This window comes from Gossypium arboreum, chromosome 10 (genome assembly GCF_025698485.1).
Source record: "Gossypium arboreum isolate Shixiya-1 chromosome 10, ASM2569848v2, whole genome shotgun sequence".
Lineage (NCBI taxonomy): Eukaryota > Viridiplantae > Streptophyta > Magnoliopsida > Malvales > Malvaceae > Gossypium > Gossypium arboreum.
Window position 1 is genome coordinate 108,875,124 of NC_069079.1, and position 19,654 is coordinate 108,894,777.

Below are 19,654 nucleotides of genomic sequence, written 5' to 3' on the forward strand. Positions count from 1 at the left end.
AAAAATAAATTGTATTTTTACCTTACCTAAAAAAAATTGGCTTTGCCCCTAACATTTACTTTGAGACAAAATCATCTTCTTCTTTTTTTCATTAGTTATTATTTATTTATTATTTTTATGAAATATTTTTATTTACAAAATCATATATTAATCATATATTATTTTAAATTTAATTATATTTTAATTTTGAAATAAATTAATATTATTTAAAATAAATAGATGTAATTACATGTTTATTAATACTACTTTGCTAATAATAAATATATTTTGAAAATGTTAATATTAATAAAACTTATATTTTATTTGATCGGGTTAATTTAAAAATTATCATTACATTCTTAATAGAGCGCTCATTGAAACAAACATATTAATATAATTTTTTCATGTGTTTCAAACTTATAATATTACATTCTTAACAATTACACCCTAAAATCACGTTGTATTAAAATCTTTAGAAAGTACCGAAGCCACCTATATTTATTAAAATGATCATTTTTATTATTAAAATGTTTAATTAATCTCTAAAGTGGAAGACAAGATATATTCGAGTAAATTCAAACTCACGTCTTTTGAGTTATTACATTAATAACAATATCAATCAAATTTAATTGATTAAAATTAATTAATAATTTATTTATAATAACACATTTGTAATAGCCCAAATTTAATCGGGCCTTAAATAAATAAATAAATGTTTGTTTATTTAACAGTCCATATAAAGTCCGGTTTACAAGAGCCCAAACACAAGCCTAAGTACCTCAGACCCGTTATACCCAAACTGACCGGTTGCTGCCCAGCAGGCCTAAAACTACCCAGCAAACCCTACTACTGCCCTATACCCATTTACATCCGAAGCCCAAATCTAAAACAGCCCAAAAACCCCAAAGGACTTAAGGGAAGCATGTAACCCTAGGGTTTCCTAAACACTGTGGCGCCCAAGAGGTTCTAGAAGGTTCGGGGAGCGTCTGTTCAGTCCCCAAAATCGAGGCCGCCATTAATGCACTATCCCAAGGGCCTTCAATGCTCACCAGTGCCCCGGTCACTGGTCGTCCCTCTATCTGGCCCCAAATCGCGTCACAAGTAGCACGACCATCACCGAGATCTTCGGGTACCTGCAAAATGATAAAGGAAACACAGCAGATACGAAAAAGCAGAGCAAGAAAAAGGAAAATAAATCAAAGGAATCTCAGCAGATCATGGTCAAAGATACGGTGGATACAGTAGACAAGAAATGGAAAGAAATCGAAGATTTCTTTCCCAGTTTATGTAATAATAGTAGTGGCTATAAAGCCCGAATGCTTTCATTGTATAAAGGACCGATTTTTTTTTAACAGAATAGAAATATACTTACATATATTCATTCAGAGAAATACAAACAGTTTCTAAAAAAGGTGATTTAATCGTGTATCTTGTTCTTTATTTTTGAACGCATATATATGAATTGTTTTAGCAAAAAACTACTGATGTTTAAAAGGAAAAGGGATTACCTGGGTTTTGCTTGAGATGATGAAGGTTTTAACCTTCAGATCATTGCAAAACGACGGCGCGTGAAGCGCGTGCGAGAATGCAACCCGGTGGCCGAAGGCTAGAGCTAGGGTCTCTTTCTTCCCCTCTGTAGAGTGTTTTAAGTTTTTTTAAGATCGGTGTAAAAAATGATTTTAAAGCTTTAAATGTGGCTTATATAGCATAAATGAAACGGCGTCGTTTTGGCTTAATCCAATAAGTATAAAATGACGTCGTTTCTAGGCACAGGATCCGAGCGTTGACCCGATTACCCGGGGAGGATCCGCGTGTTTTTGAGGATTGGGTTAATTACTCAATCGGTCCTTCCACTTTTCTTTGTGTTTGTAATTACGCTTTATTTTATTTATGATTTGGCCCTATTATTTTGTTTTAGTTTTAATTTAGTCTCGGCAATAGCTGTTTAAAGACCTGGATTAAAACGCTGCATTTTTCAGAATAGGGCGATTCGCCTAATGAGTCCCTTTTGTTTTACGCGTGTTTTAATTAGGACCTTAATTCAGCTTTATTTTTAAATTCGCCCCTGTAATTTTATTAAACTTCAAATTTAACCGTATATATTTATTTCTATTATTATATAAATATAAATATTTATTGTTATTTGCTTTATTTTTACTTTTATATTATATATTATATAATTATTTTATATATTACTCATATTATTTATATATATTATATATTATTTTCACATATATACTTTTATATTATATATTATATTTATTTTATATTATTATGTCATTTTATACTATTAAATATTTTTATCTATATATTGTTATCATTGAAAGTTTTAACTATTATATACTTATTTTTATTTATATGTAAATAATTACTTTACTTGTATTGTATTATTACACATTTTGAAGATATTATAATATAATAATTTGTATAATACGTATATTTTATCATTAATTACTTATTTCATATTATTCTAAACTTATATTTATATATATTATACAACTATTTTATTGTAAATATAAATTCTTTCACATATTTCATATTTTATACATTATTTTTCTAAACCATTATATTTTATATTTTATATAATTATTATTCTTATAAATATATTTTTATATATTATATCATTAAATATCACATTTTTATATGCTCATTCTATTTATCAATCGTTTGTATTATACATATATTTTTAAAAAATAAACTTATGTTTTTATTATTATACAATATTTCAAAAAACGAGCAACTGTCTTGGAATTTCAAAGCGTTGTGTCCTAACTTACTGGATGTGGCGTTTTGTCGTTTCGAGAGAGGGATTTCCATAAAAGCTAACTTAGTATCAATATTTTAATACAAGTGAATCCCAATTTTCAAAATCAAAATATTTTAAAGAGGATTGTATCTTAAAATTTTTAAATTTTCGACCTTAAAGACGTTTGATAATTAATTAGGTACCAATTTTTGGGCGTTACGAGGGTGCTAATCCTTCCTTGTACGTAACCGACTCCCGAACCCGTTCTTTTTATTACGTAGACCAAAACTAATGATTTTAAAACAAAATGTTTTAAAGGTGATCCAATCACACCTAAAAAGATTGGTGGCGACTCCCGTTTTCATTTTTCTTATAGTCGATTCCCATTTTCCAAAACTCAATTTAAAAATGGTTTCGACAGCTTGGCGACTCCACTTGGGACTAATAAGAGAGTCAAGCCGTGTAATTGATTATCTCTTGTCTTAATGTCGGAAATTAAAAATTTTAAAATTTAATCCTCTTTGCATTACATGTGTTTGTATTATTACATGTGTTGCTATATTCTGATACGCATTGCATTTGCATGACCGTTGCGGTCACACCCTTAAGTGGGAGTGAGAAGCTACGCCATCGTGAGGTTTTCGCCTCTGTGCAGGATAGTGGATCACTTTCGGGATACATCCGTACTTATGGTTTCGTGAGATTTTCATCTCCGTGTAGCCATAGGCAAATGTATTCCCCTGAACTAAATTCGATTCAAATGAGCCTATAATGGGTGAGGATCGAGGAATCTGCTGGTTCGGGTACCTCAAACTTTAGAAATAAACCACATATAGAAAAACTGTAAGAGCTCAATATAGATAGAATTATACTTAGGTTATCTTTGTGTTTATTAATATCATATGTTACTGACTGTTTTCTTTCTTTTGTGCATGTCATTTTGCATTTAAAAGGTATCGATTCACGGTCAGTTTCTAATTAGAAAGTTTTCTTATGGAGAACGGACTTCTTGATAGAATGGAAGGCAACGCTAACGTCCATAGATGGTCTGAGCAAACTCAACTAGAAAAGGGGGATAGTATATCTGTGGGGTATATGTCAAAGCTGTCAGACTACACTCGTATCAGTGTCACACAGAATAATCTGCAGGAGCTTAAGAAGATTTGGGATCAGTGGGGCAATGAGACTAAACAGTCATTCTACGGTAATTACGGAGATTTAACTCACTTACTTGATATTCAGATTGATGAGCACTTGTTTTGAGCTCTCGCTCAGTTTTGGAACCCTTTATACAGTTGTTTTAACTTTGGATAGGTGGATTTAGTGCCTACTGTGGAGGAGTACACCGCCTTACTTTGGTGTCCTAGATTTCAGTGTGATAGGATTTATTCTTGAGCTGCTTGTGTCCCAGCCTTTGGTAAGAAGCTGATGACCATTAAGGGGATGAGTGAGCAGTGGGTCATGGCTAGAATCAAGGAAAAGGGTGAGAGTAAGTGCATTCCGTAGGGGGCTCTGAAAGAACTGATCTAGACGCATCCAGACGAGGCGAAGAGGGTAGACATTTTTGCCTTAAGCTTATACGGATTGATGGTTTTCCCCAGGGCCTTGGGATATGTAGACGAGGCGACCACGGATCTCTTCCATCGACTTAGCAAACAGGTCACTTCTATTCCTGCAATCTTGGCAGAGACACTCAGGTCCTTAAATGCATGTAGGAGGGCCAGTACAGGCAGGTTTGTTGGTTGTGCTCAGTTACTTTTAGCTTAGTTCTACAGTCATTTCTGATTGATAGACAAAGTGGTTTGTCGGGTCTTTTTCAAGGATTACTCACCATTTAAAGATATAGTAGCTTCATCTATGTAAGTGGATGTGCCGGAAGAGAATTGGATAGCACTACTTCAGAACCTTCAGTCAAAAGATGTTGAGTGGAGGGCTCCGTGGATGATTCCTGGTGAGATTCTTTACCGATGCAGTAGTTTTGATTGGGTTTCTCTGTTGGGAATTTGGAGTGCCATTGGTTATGCCCCTTTGATTGTGTTGAGGCAGCTTGGATTGAGGCAGTTTGTACCAGCAACTCATGGGCTGGCTCAAAGTGAGTTCGTGTATAGAAGAGCTTACTACAAGAGGAAAGTCAGTGAGATCTCTAGTGCTTGGATTAAGACTTGTCGATTAAAAGGAGTAGCTATTAGCCCTGCTACAACTCCGGAGTATGTTGAATGGAGAGGCAGAAGGATTAATGATAACATCCCTAAGCCAAACGTGGAAGGAGCTCGACCGATAGAGGAATATTTGCAAGTGATGCCCTCGGAGTTAGAAATTATAAAGTAAGAGTTCGAGAGAAAGAACTTGGAGCTTGAAAAGAGGATAGCAAAGCTTGAAGAAGAAAAGATGTACTTAAGCTTAGACGTTGACGTTCAAAGGATGGAGGTCGAGAAAGAGAGAAAAGAAAAGAGGAAGATTGAGGAAGATCGAGATGATCTAAAGGAGCATTACAAAAAGGCACAAGTATCCTTGAAGAAAGCGAGAATAGGAGGGTTTTCAGATCAATTGCAAAAAGAAGTTCAAGAGGAAAAAGCCAGAGCCGAGTACTGGGAGAGGAAGTTCCAAGAGATGCGGTCGCAGAATTTGGCATTAGAGAAAGAGAATAAAGGGTTGAAGACTAAGGTAACTGAGCTTGGAAGATCCCTTCGTTGGCACCGAAACCATGATCCTACGGTTGAGTTAGAGGAGCTAAAAAGTAAGGTTGAAGATTTGGAAGTGGCATTGCATGATGGTGAACTTCGGATTGAACAGCTCGAGGCTCAAGAAGATTGTCTTAAAGAAGAGCTCCATCAAGTTAAAAGTCAAGTCAGAGATAAGGATTACATTATTGGGGAGGCTATAGCCCAGATCCGAGAGGTTGCTGAATATGTTTGAGACTTAGCAGTATGAGCTGATGCTTTGAGTATGATGTATGAGTCAGCGTCTGATAAAGGTCAAGAGTTAGCCCTTTTGTTAGATAAAGTTAGAACTTTGGGCATTAGGGTGAAAGCGTATTTGTAATCCTCTTATATGTAAAGATATTCTTTTTCTAAATAAAGTTTTCTAAATGAAGTTGAATCGAGATCGATGCCTTTTTGCATTCATGCATTTGCATTACATCACATCATATACATTCAAAGTTATAGAAAGACCCTAATTAGTTAAAATTTACTTCTAGAGAAAGAGAGGTAGAAAAGAAAATTTGGAAATCACACATCCTTACGACACTCGCACTAATACTAAGAGTATGGATCAAAGGTTTGAACAATTGCAAAAGGATATGCAAGACCAATTGCAAGAGCAATTGGCCAAAATGCAGAATGACATAAAGGAGCAAATGCTAGAGGCTTAGAGGAAAATGATAGCTGAAATGGCTCAGCTGTTAAGGGCCACTGATAAAGGAAAAGTTCTCATGGTAATCACTGAAGAGGAGAATGAGGGTCCTCCTCCGGGTTTTACTCCGCCTCATGTGCCACTGCAAACCGAGGCACTGCCTAGAAGGCCATCTGTCACTGTGAGACCTCAACATAGGCCGGTTGATGTTGGAATCCCTGTGAATTTTCCATATGGGTCGGGAAATAATTTGGGTGATAGCCCGATCAACCCTATCACTCCTGATCTGGATCTAATGGAGAAGGAAAGAATGGCAACCGAATCCTCAAAATAGTTGGAGGATCGTTGCAAATGGCTGGAGGAGAAGTTTAGGGTTTTGGAAGCCGTTGGCCATCATCATGGGATTGATGCCAAAGACTTAAGTTTGGTCCCAGACTTCGTACTTCCTCACAAATTCAAGATACTAGAGTTTGAAAAGTACAACGGGACTACTTGCCCCGAGGCACACATAACAATATTTTGTAAGAGAATGATTGGGTATGTGAACAATGATCAACTATTGATCCATTGTTTTCAAGATAGCTTAATAGGAGCAGCGGCTAGGTGGTACAATCAGTTGAGCCGTGCAAGAATCGGTTCATGGAGAGATCTTGCACAAGCCTTCATGCAACAGTACAACCATGTGACTGATATGACGCTAGACAAGATCACGCTTCAAAACATGGAGAAAAAGCCTAATGAAAGTTTTAGGCAATACGCACAATGATGGAGGGAGGTGGCAATGCAAGTACAACCACCACTGTTAGAAAGGGAGACCATCATGTTATTTATCAACACTTTAAAGATGCCGTTCATCACTCACATGACTGGAAGCACCACGAAAAGTTTCGCGGATATAGTTATGGCAGGAGAGATGATTGAGAATGGCATAAGGAGTGGTAAAATTGAGGGGGAAATGGCTAAAAGATCGGCCCCAAGGAGAAAGGACAACGAGGTGAACAACATGAATAGCCTCAACTCGAGGACAATCACAATTGGTCAACCCAAAGTAGCTGCGGTTGAACAACAAAGTACTCGAAGACAAGAATCGGGCACAAGATAGAATTCGAAAAGGATGCAATTCACGCCTATCCCTGTGACGTATCGTGAGCTTTATCAAAGCTTATACGATGCACATGCCATTGCTTTATTTCACTTAAAACCACTACAGCCAGCGTACCCCAAATGGTATGATGTAAATGCTAAATGCGAATATCACGCAGGAATACCGGGGCATTCGATTGAAAACTGCACCAGATTCAAGAAGATCGTGGAGAGGCTTATCAAGATGGGGGTTGTGAAATTTGATAGTACCCCTAATATTGAAAATCTGTTACCAGATTATGGCAATCAAGGAGTGAATGCCATCGATGAAACAAGGGAAGGAAGAATCAAGGAGGATATTGCTGAGGTGAAGACACCCATGAAAGTAATATGGGAAGAGATGGTGAAGAGAGATATGTTGACCTCTAGAAAAGGTACAAGAGGAATAGAGAATTATTATGAATTCCATGGAGGGGTGGGTCATATGATCCAAAATTATGAGGAGTTCAAGGCCATGGTGCAAGGCCTTATGTTTAACAAAGAGCTACAGATTTTTGAAGGTAGTTCTTACAAAAGACAAATATGTGTGCTGGAAAACGAACGATAAGGAACCAGCCAGCCAAGAATTATTATTTCCTTATCGGGGAATAATAAAGTAGGGGTGCAAACCAGGCCTAGGGTTGTCATCCATAAAACCAATCCTTTCCCTTACAAGGATGACAAGAGGGTGCCATGGAATTATGATTGCAGTGTAACAGTACCTGAGAGGGAGAGTATAGCCAGTGCATCTAGGGGCGTGCAAAATGAAGGTTCCTATACGCGGAGTGGGAAACGTTATGATACAGGGGGCGTCAGAGTAGAACCCACAAAGACAAAAGGTGTTGAGGTTGAGAAGGAGAAAGAGACCGAAGTACCCATCAATGAGCCGGTGAAGGAGGAGGAGGCTAAGGAGTTCCTAAAGTTCCTTAAGCATAGCGAGTATAGTGTGGTCGAGTAGTTGTGTAAGCAGCCAGCGCACATATCAGTATTAGCCCTACTTCTGAGTTCTGAGGTGCATCGGGATGCATTACTGAAGGTGCTTAATGAAACATATGTCACCCACGACATATCCGTTAACAAGTTAGACCGGTTGGTAAATAACATCAGTGCTGACAATTTCATCTACTTCAATGATGATGAAATTCCACCTTGGGCATAGGGTCAACCAAAGCCTTGCACATCACTACTCGATGGAAAGGATACACGCTGCCAAGTGTACTCGTTGATAATGGGTCTGCTTTGAATGTCCTTCCATTATCCACATTGAACAGATTACCTATTGACAGTTCACATATGAACACATGTCACAACGTGGTAAGAGCTTTTGATGGAACTGAAAGGAAAGTGATGGGACGAATCGACATCTCTTTGGAAATTGGGCCAAATACATATGAAGTTGATTTCTTGGTGATGGATATCAAGCCATCCTAAAATTGTTTATTGGGGAGACCATGGATACACTCGGCAGGAGCGGTGCCCTCCTCATTACACTAAAAATTGAAGTTAGTGACAGATGGACGGTTAATAACCATAAGTACAGAGGAGGACATTATAGCAGCAGTCACTACCAAGGCCTCTTATGTCGAGGCGAATGAAGAGGCTATTGAGTGTTCTTTTCTCTTTTTAGAAATCATCAATTCAACCTTGATTTTGGAAGGAAGTGAGGTGCTAGTACCCAAAATGTCTAAAGCCATAAGGATGGCCCTGAAAATGATGATGGGGAAGGGAGTATTACCAGGAAAAGGGCTAGGAAGACAGTTACAAAGAGGGGTTCAAATCCCAAGACTGATGGAGAAGAAAGATCGCTTTGGTTTGGGCTTCAAGCCGGACCATAAGCACAAGAGGCAAGAGATTGAGAGACGCAAAGCGAGAAGAAATGCGCGTTTGAACAGAGGAGAAGTGGAGTGGGAACCGATGACATTCACACTTATATCCAAATCCTTTAAGTCAAGAGGGTTACTGGTAAAAGAAAGTCATCAAATTAATGTTGTACACAATGAGGGATTGGAACAAGAAAACCTTGAGGGCATTCGCCCTTACGAACTGGGGAGCTCTCTAAACAATTGGACTGCGGAGGATCTTCCTGTAGTCTTTAGGAATTTTTCAGAGTAATTCTCGAGACATGTCTATTACTCTAGGGCCTAGAAGTAGTAAGATTACATTTGTGAAAATAGGCTTATGTTCATTTATTATTATTTAAATAAAACATAACTTTTATCCATTTAAACGAGTGTTGTTTCATTTTTACCAACCAATATTCATTTAAATTGTGGCAATTCTTATTCTTTTATTCATAGCACATAAACAATCATTTTTTAGATTCATTCATTCTTTGTATATTCTTTCATACCCCCACAGGTCCCTAGATATCAATGATATGAGCACTGATACTACAGCTCCTGATTTCTCTTACGAGCAAGACATGTGTTTAGAGGAACTTCAGGATTTTGAAGATGATCAAGATTGTGACGTATCTCTTGATCTGTTAAGAATGGTAAAGCAAGAGGAGAAACAAATCATTCCACATGAGAAAGAGGCAATAGAGAATATAGCCTTAAAGGAAGGGAAGGAGTTGAAAATTGGAACACTGATTACCGAGGACACAAGGCATGGTCTGGTTTATTTGCTTCGAGAGTTCAAGGATATCTTCACCTGGTTATATCAGGATATGCCCGAATTGAGTACTGATATTGTAGTACATTGTCTTCCGATAAGACAGGATTGTAAGCCAGTCTAACAGAAGTTACGAAGAATGAGGCTAGATATTGTTTTGAAAATAAAGGATGAAGTCAAGAAGCAGTTCGATGCAGGATTCTTGCAGGAAGTGAAGTACTCCGAATGGGTAGCTAACATTGTACCAGTTTCTAAGAAAGATGGGAAGGTACGGATGTATGTTGATTACAGAGATTTAAATAAAGCTAGCCCCAAAGATAATTTTCCTCTGCCACACATAGATACTTTGGTGAATAACATAGCAGGATATTCATTGTTTTCTTTCATGGATGGTTTCTCAGGATACAATCAGATAAAGATGCATCCAGAGGATATGGATAAAACCACCTTCATAACCTTGTGGGGTATCTTTTGCTACAAAGTAATACCGTTTGGACTGAAGAATGCAGGGGCAACATACCAATGAGCCATGGTGAATTTATTCCACGACATGATGCATAAGGATATTGAAGTATACGTTGATGATATGATTGCCAAGTCACGTACAGAAAAAGAGCACATTGAGGTCTTGAGAAGATTGTTCTTGAGATTGAGAAAATTTCAGTTGAAGCTCAATCCAGCAAAGTGTACCTTTGGAGCTAGATAGGGAAAACTATTGGGTTCTGTAGTCATTGAAAAGAGAATAGAAGCTGATTAAGACAAAGTCAGGGCAATACAAGATTTGCCTCCACCACATACTCAAAAGGAAGTTCGAGGATTCCTAGGAAGGTTGAATTACATCGCTCGATTTATTTCACAACTGACCGAGAAATGCGATCCTATCTTTCGCCTCCTCAAAAAGCACAATCAAGGTACTTGGGATGAGGAGTGTCAGAATGCTTTTGAAAAGGTCAAGCAGTATTTGTTGAATGCCCCGGTATTATCTCCACTGAGCCCAGATAAACTATTGATACTGTACTTGTCAGTGTTCAGTAATTCTATGGGATGTGTGCTTGGTCAGCATGACGAGTCAGGGAAAAAGGAGAAGGCAATTTATTATCTCAGTAAGAAATTCACTGACTGTGAAATAAGATATCCACCAATTGAAAAGTTGTACTGTGCGCTGATTTAGACAACTCGGAGATTAAGACAATACATGCTATACCATACCACTTGGCTCATCTCAAAACTTGATCCATTAAAATACATGATGGAGTCAACGGCTCTAAATGGAAGGATGGCGAGATGGCAAATTTTGCTTTCAGAGTTTGATATAGTCTACATAAGTCAGAAAGCTATAAAAGGAAGTGCGGTAGCAGACTTCTTGGCCAGTAGGGCTCTAGAGGATTATGAGCCATTGAACTTTGATTTTCCAAATGAGGAGTTAATGTGTGTAGCAATGACCGAAGATTCTCCTTGGAAGCTAAATTTTGATGGGGCTTCTAATGCAGTCGAAAATGGAATCGGGGCAGTCTTGGTATCCCCGAATGGCGATCATTACCCATTCACGTACAAGTTGGACTTTGATTGCACGAACAATATGGCTGAGTATGAAGCATGCATCACGGGACTTCAAGCAGCCATAGAGCGAGGTATACAAACCCTAAAAGAATATGGAGATTATGCGTTGGTAATTTATCAACTTAGAGGTGAACAGGAGACAAGGGACCCTAAATTGATCAGTTATCGAAAGGTAGTTTTGGGGTTACTTGAGGAGTTTGATAACAACACCTTCAATTATCTCCCACGAGACTAAAATCAGATGGCAGATGCTTTAGCAACCTTGGCCTCAATGATTAAGGCGAATAAAGAGGAAGAGATAAGACCAATTCAAATGAGTGTCTACGAGGCTCTAGCTCATTGTTGCAACATTGAGAAAGAAGAAAAGGATGATAACCTTTAGTATTAGGATATATTATGATATCTGAAAGATTGTAAATACCCTGAACAGGCCAATGAAAATGACAAACGAACTTTGAGAAGGTTGGCTTGCGACTATATCTTGGATGGGGATATCCTGTGCAAGAGAAGGAAAGACCAAGTACTTTTGAGAAGTGTTGATGCTGTGGAAGCTAAGCTGATTTTAGAAGAAGTTCATGAAGGTGTATGTGGGACGCATGCAAATGGGTTCACGATGGCAAGGCAAATCATGAGATTTGGCTATTACTGGGCCACTATGGAAGGGGACTGTATCAACTATACCAAGAAATGCCATAAGTGTCAGATTTATGGGGACAAAATTCATATACCATCTTCACCTTTGCACGTTATGACTTCTCCATGGCCCTTTTCCATGTGGGGCATGGATGTCATTGGGCCAATATCACCGAAAGCTTCAAGTGGACATCAGTTTATCTTCGTGGTAATTGACTACTTTACAAAATGGGTAGAGGCCACTTCTTATGCGAATGTTACCAAGTCAGCTGTGAGTCGATTCTTAAAGAAAGAGATCATTTGTCGGTATGGAATGCTTGAAAGGATCATATCCGACAATACATTGAACTTGAACAATAAAACGATAGCAGAAGTTTGCGACCAGTTTAAGATCAAACATCAAAATTCTTCTCCTTATCGTCCAAAAATGAATGGGGTAGTGGAGGCTGCCAACAAGAACATTAAGAAAATAGTGGGGAAGATGACTGAGACTTATAGAGATTGGCATGAGAAGTTACCGTTTGCACTTTTGGCCTATCAAACATATGTCAGAACCTCTACTGGGGCAACCCCATTCTCGTTAGTTTATGGGATGGAAGCAGTGTTACATATTGAAGTAGAAATACCTTCTCTTAGAATTTTGACGGAGATAAGGTTAGATGAAGCTGAATGGGTTCAATCCCGATATGACCAGTTGAACTTGATTGAGGAAAAGAGGCTAAGAGCCATTCGACATGGTCAGATGTATCAGAAGTGAATGATGTAAGCTTATGATAAGAAAGATCGACCAAGAGAGTTTCACGATGGGGACCTTGTGCTAAAAAAGATTCTTCCTATTCAGAAGGACTTCAGAGGTAAATGGATGGCGAATTGGGAGGGGCCGTATGTTGTGAAGAAAGCTTTCTCTGGTGGTGCATTGATCTTAACGGAAATGGATAGGAAAAGTTTACCCAACCCAGTGAACTCAAAATCAGTTAAAAAATACTTTGTCTAAAGGGAAGGAGAATCCAAGCTGAAAACCTACAAAGGGCGCCTTGAGATTTCAAAAAAAAAATAAAACAAAAAAAAACGGAGAGGCCAAGGTGAAAACCCGCAAAGGACACCTTGTGACCAAAGGGGTTTTGAGTTGAAAACCCGAAAGGGCAGCTCAAATTTTGAAGAATACACAGTGATCTTGCTATATTTGATTCAATAAAAAGTGAAGCACGTTGCATATTGGGGCATCAACAAAGTACTTTGGATCTTTTAAACACATGTTGAGCTCAAAAAAGACTTCATGGAGCTAGTGTATAGATACTCAAGCGGCGATATCTTGGGCATCTAACTTTTATCCTGTTTGCTATCTTTAGATTCTATTTCTTCTTAAAGATAGGCTTTCAGATTAATTTCCTTTGTATCTTTTTGATAATTCATTCAAATCCATTTATTCTTAAAAGTTTATTCATCTTCAATTATTCTTTAAGTATGTTGCATTGAAATAATGATAGATGAATTAAATATGTTCACAAACGAAGTTTTGCACATTACTCTGAAATTTCTAGATAATACAAGAAACTAAAACAGGACAATTGTTTGAGAAATTCACGTAAGTAAGGGATGAATGAACTCGAGGAATTTCTTTCTTCCAGTCCAAAAGAAAAATAGACAAAACCAACAATTCAATTCTAAGGAAAGATTGTCTTACAGACATCCTCAGTGGATTGTAGCATTGGAGGAAGGGTACAGGCCTACAGGTTGAACAAGAATAATGCTTTGAAAAGACAAAATGAGTGGTAATGTCTAGGATAGGGGTCATGTTCACAAAATTTTGCATCATAACATGTTAGAAACATTCGACTCATTTCGAAAATAGCATCATAATTATCAGGCATAATCATTCTACAGGTTATCAAAGATAACGCACCTTAATCCCCTAAGCAGTAGGGTAATAGCCCCCAACATAGCAGATCTGGTTGAAGCAGATCCAAGATGGTTTGGCATCCTTGTGCTTACAAGGAGCAAATCGAAGACATAGCTGATTTGGCTTTCACGTGCTTACGTTGAAGCAAATCTAAGATGATTTGGCATCTCTGTATTGTCAGAGAACAAATCGAAGTCTGGCATCTCTACTTCGATAGAGGGCAAACACATAGCAAATCCAACCTTCAGATGTTTATACTGAAGTAGATCCAAGATGGTTTGGCATCCTTGTGCTTACAAGGAGCAAATCGAAGACATAGCTAATTTGGCTTTCACGTGCTTACGTTGAAGCAAATATAAGATGATTTGGCATCTCTGTATTGTCAGAGAACAAATCGAAGTCTGGCATCTCTATTTCAACGGAGAGCAGACACATAACAGATCTCACCTTTAGATAATTTCACTGAAACAAGATCCAAGATGATTTGACATTCTTGTGCTTACAAGGAACAAATCGAAGACATAGCCGATTTGGCTTTCACGTGCTTACGATGAAGCAAATCTAAGATGATTTGGCATTTCTGTATTGTCAGAGAACAAATCGAAGAAGCAAATTTGGCGTCTCTGTGCTCGGCGGAGAGCAAATCGAAGATATCGACATGACAGTCATAAGTTTACAAGAAGATTGAAGACCATGATTTGATAGGTCCGGTCAAATTTGGTCCTTCTAAATCTTTGCTCAATTCCCGTTACACAGCAATGAGCAAAAAGGGGCAGCTGTAATAGCCCAATTTTAATCGGGCCTTAAATAAATAAATAAATAAATGTTTGTTTATTTAATAGTCCATATAAAGTCCAGTTTACAAGAGCCCAAACACAAGCCCAAGTACCTCAGACCTGTTATACCCAAATAGACCGGTTGCTTGCCAGCAGGCCTAAAACTATCCAGTAGACCCTACTACTGCCCTATACCCATTTACATCCAAAGCCCAAATCTAAAACAGCCCAAAAGGCCCAAAGGACTTAAGGGAAGCAGGTAACCCTAGGGTTTCCTAAACACTGTGGCGCCGCAAGAGGTTCTAGAGGGTTCGGGGAGCGTCTGTTCAGTCCCCAAAATCAAGGCCGCCATTAATGCGCTATCCCAAGGGCCTTCAATGCTCACCAGTGCCCCGGTCACCGGTCGTCCCTCTATCCGGCCCCAAATCGCGTCACAAGTAGCACGACCATCACTGAGGTCTTCGGGTACCTGCAAAATGAAAAAGGAAACACAGCAGATACGAAAAAGCAGAGGAAGAAAAAGGAAACTAAATCAAAAGAATCTCAGCAGATCATGGTCAAAGATATAGTGGATACAGTAGACAAGAAATGGAAAGAAATCGAAGATTTCTTTCCCAGTTTATGTAATAACAGCAGTGGCTATAAAGCCCGAATGCTTTCATTGTATAAAGGACCCATTTTTTTTTGACAGAATAGAAATATACTTACATATATTCATTCGGAGAAATACAAACAGTTTCTAAAAAAGGTGATTTAATCGTGTATCTTGTTCTTTATTTTTGAACACATATATATGAATTGTTTTAGCAAAAAACTGCTGATGTTTAAAAGGAAAAGGGATTACCTGGGTTTTGCTTGAGAGGATGAAGGTTTTAACCTTCAGATCATCACAAAATAGCGGCGTGTGAAGCGCTTGTGCGAATGCAACCCGGTGGCTGAAGGTCAGAGCCGGGGGTCTCTTTCTTCCCCTCTGTAGAGTGTTTTAAGTTTTTTTAAGATCGGTGTAAAAAATGATTTTAAAGCTTTAAATGTGGCTTATATAGCACAAATGAAACGGTGTCGTTTTGGCTTAATCCAATAAGTATAAAATGACGTCGTTTTTAGGCACAGGATCCGCGCGTTGACCCGATTACCCGGGGAGGATCCGCGTGTTTTTGAGGATTGGGTTAATTACTCAATCGGTCCTTCCACTTTTCTTTGTGTTTGTAATTACGCTTTATTTTATTTATGATTTGGCCCCATTATTTTGTTTTAGTTTTAATTTAGTCCCTGCAATAGTTGTTTAAAGACCTGGATTAAAACGCTGTCGTTTTAGGAATAGGGCGATTTGCCCAATGAGTCCCTTTTGTTTTACGCGTGTTTTAATTAGGACCTTAATTCAGCTTTATTTTTAAATTTGCCCCTGTAATTTTATTAAACTTCAAATTTAACCCTATATATTTATTTTATTATTATATATATATAAAATTTTATTGTTATTTTCTTTATTTTTATTTTTATATTATATATTATATAATTATTTTATATATTACTCATATTATTTATATATATTATATATTATTTTCACATATATACTTTTATATTATATATTATATTTATTTTATATTATTATGTCATTTTATACTATTAAATATTTTTATCTATATATTGTTATCTTTAAAAGTTTTAACTTGTATTATATACTTATTTTTATTTATATGTAAATAATTACTTTACTTGTATTCTATTATTACACATTTTGAAGATATCATAATATAATAATTTGTATAATACGTATATTTCATCATTAATTACTTATTTCATATTATTCTAAACTTATATTTATATATATTATACAACTATTTTATTGTAAATATAAATTCTTTCACATATTTGATATTTTATACATTATTTTTTTAAACCATTATATTTTATATTTTTATATAATTATTATTCTTATAAATATATTTTTATATATTATATCATTAAATATCACATTTTTGTATGCTCATTCTATTTATCAATCGTTTGTATTATACATATATTTTAAAAAAAAACTTATGTTTTTATTATTATACAATATTTGCTTTTGCTTTAGAATTAATGCATTATTGCTATGTTATGTATTTTATATGTTATGCAATATCTTAGACCTTTATTATTTATTTTCAAATGCATTTTTATATATGTGTTAAAATTGTATATCATGCATCATTTGTGTTTAAATATATGTTGAATTATATGTTTAGGATTTTACCTACTCTTTTTAAATATGCATTGTGTTTTATGTATAGTTTTTCTTATTTAAAAATTGTCATATTTTATTTCTTATATATGTTGGTTAGTGTATGATATTTATGTTGTTACGCTTTTACTTACCTATTATTATAACATGTTATCTCGTATGTTATGTTAATATGCTCCTTCATGCATCGGTTTTAAAAACAAGACTTCAAAGTTTTCAAAAATAAAAAGGTAATGCTTGGTGTTTGGAAGCTTCGAGAAAAGTAGTGCCCTAACTTATTGGGTTGCAACTTTTCTCATTGAGTTCGAATAGTCAAGTACCCTTCTAAGTTTTTTAAGATTTTCAAAAAACGAGCAACTGTCTTGGAATTTCAAAGCATTGTGTCCTAACTTATTGGATGTGGAGTTTTGTCGTTTCGAGATAGGGATTTCCAAAAAAGCTAACTTAGTATCAATATTTTGATACAGGTGAATCCCAATTTTCAAAATCAAAATATTTTAAAGAGGATTGTATCTTAAAATTTTTAAATTTCCGACCTTAAAGACGTTTGATAATTAATTAGGTACCAATTTTTGGGCATTACGAGGGTGCTAATCCTTCCTTGTACGTAACCGACTCCCGAACCCGTTCTTTTTATTACGTAGACCAAAGCTAATGATTTTAAAACAAAACGTTTTAAAGGTGATCCAATCACACCTAAAAAGATTGGTGGCGACTCCTGTTTTTGTTTTTCTTAAAGTCGATTTCCATTTTCCAAAACTCAATTTAAAAAGGGTTTCGACAACATTTATATTAAATAAATAGCTTATTGCTTTGGAGTAAAAATATTAATTTGTATCTAAAAACCTCCTTCTTTTTTGCACTCGTTAATAAGATTTATAAAATAAAATTTCCTCATCAAATTTAGCTAAATATAATATTTTCCTCTTTTAACAATTTCATTATAAGTTCTGATAATATCTGTTATTTTTGATACACCATTGGCGATTATGCAATCACTGGAGATGAAATCAAGGCTCTCATTCAAAGGAGTGAGGTAGTTTACAAGGCCATTGAAGCTTTCCTCTTGGCAAATCCCGATGCTTGCGACTAAAATATTAATTTGTCTTTCCATTGTTATATTAATAAGAGTGGTGGTCATCAGGATTTGATCATCTTTATGTTTATTATACTTAAAGAGTTTGAGTACGTTGTATTATTTTTATATATATAATGAAATAAAATTAACATATAAACTTTCAAAAATAACTGGGTTTTAGCCGGTATATATTTTGCAAACATTCTACAAATTTTCTTTCATACATCCGTTGTGATAACGAAATCTCGACGCATTTTTGTTTTTTTTTTTTGGTAATTGAATTAGTATTTAAAATCGAATAGAAAGAATAAAAATTGTAACACTGCAATCATGATGTAGCCATATGTTTTCAGCTTTTACTTATAGCTAAATTTGGGGTCTAGGGGTGGAACAAATAGGGTGTTTTGGTAAGAATTATCTAACTTTCATGAAATAATCCAAGTCGATTTATTTGTTGTGTGTTTAAGTTGAAGTACTTTTTCAGTTTTACTTAAGCCAGGCTTAAGGTTCTCTTTATTTTCATATGCATTATGCCTAATTTTAATAAAACTTTGAAGTGATGCTTCTTTCATGGTAAAATCTAAATTACATAGTGGAATAGGAACCATACTTGAAGGCAAGCATGGGCTAAGTAGGGGGAATATGATAATACTCTAAAATTACATACTTTTATGTGTTAATTACACATAAATTTTGAGTACGATCCTACTAATTTGGGCTATTTATGATTTTTTATCTTGTATGGGCTAAATTAAAGGCAAAAGGAAATTTGGGAGAAAAAATTATGAATTTAAAGACAAAACTGGTCAGCATGAGAAATAGGGAAGAAGGTGTGCCAAAAATACAAAGTGTGGAAGACTTGGGGAAAAATTTCAAAAAAGAGGTTTATGGGTAAAACTTTATTTAAATTTGAATTTTATTTTTATAATTATTGTTAGGATTATTTGTGAAAAATAAAATAGAATAAAATAAATAAAAATAAAGAACACATAGATTTTACGTGGAAACCCTTTCGGGAAAAAAACCACGAGCAAGAGGAGAAGAAAATTCACTATGTCGAAAAATTTTTACTCAAATACAAGAGGAATAGACTATGTCTATTTATAGGCTTGCAAAGCCATATTCTAGTAGGATTGAAACACCTTATCCTAATCAATATAAAATAGATGGAGTTTAATAAGGTTTAAAACCTTATTCTAAAATAAAATAAAAGAAGTCTAGTTCTATATGGATTTTACTTTTATTTTATTTTCCATCGTATTTTATTTAAATAAGAATTTGGGTCACTTAATTCTAACAATCTCCACCTTGACACAAATTCTCAATGAACAAGTTCTTCATCGCGAACTTTCAATAAACAAGTTCTTCACCTCTTCCAAAAACCCCTTAAGGGTTTAACTTCAACAATGAACACCAACCAAGTCTAAGCAATGCTCAAACTTGGTTATAGGAAGTGACTTAGTCATCATATCTGCAGGATTTTCATGAGTGCTAATTTTGCTCACAACAATATCACCACGAGCAATAATATCACGAACAAAATGATACCGAATATCAATGTGTTTTGTTCTCTCATGAAACATTTGATCTTTTGTAAGAAAGATGGCACTGATGTCACAAAATATCGTGCTGATTTGAAGGTCTTCATTGAGTTCACTAAATAGTCCCT

At 35.9% G+C, this 19,654-nt stretch overlaps 1 pseudogene; it reads left to right on the forward strand.

Moving 5' to 3' along the window:
- Positions 1–18,071, forward strand: part of LOC108479578 (pathogenesis-related protein STH-2-like) — a 42,368-nt pseudogene extending 24,297 nt beyond the window's left edge.
- The last annotated feature ends 1,583 nt before the right edge of the window (positions 18,072–19,654 follow it).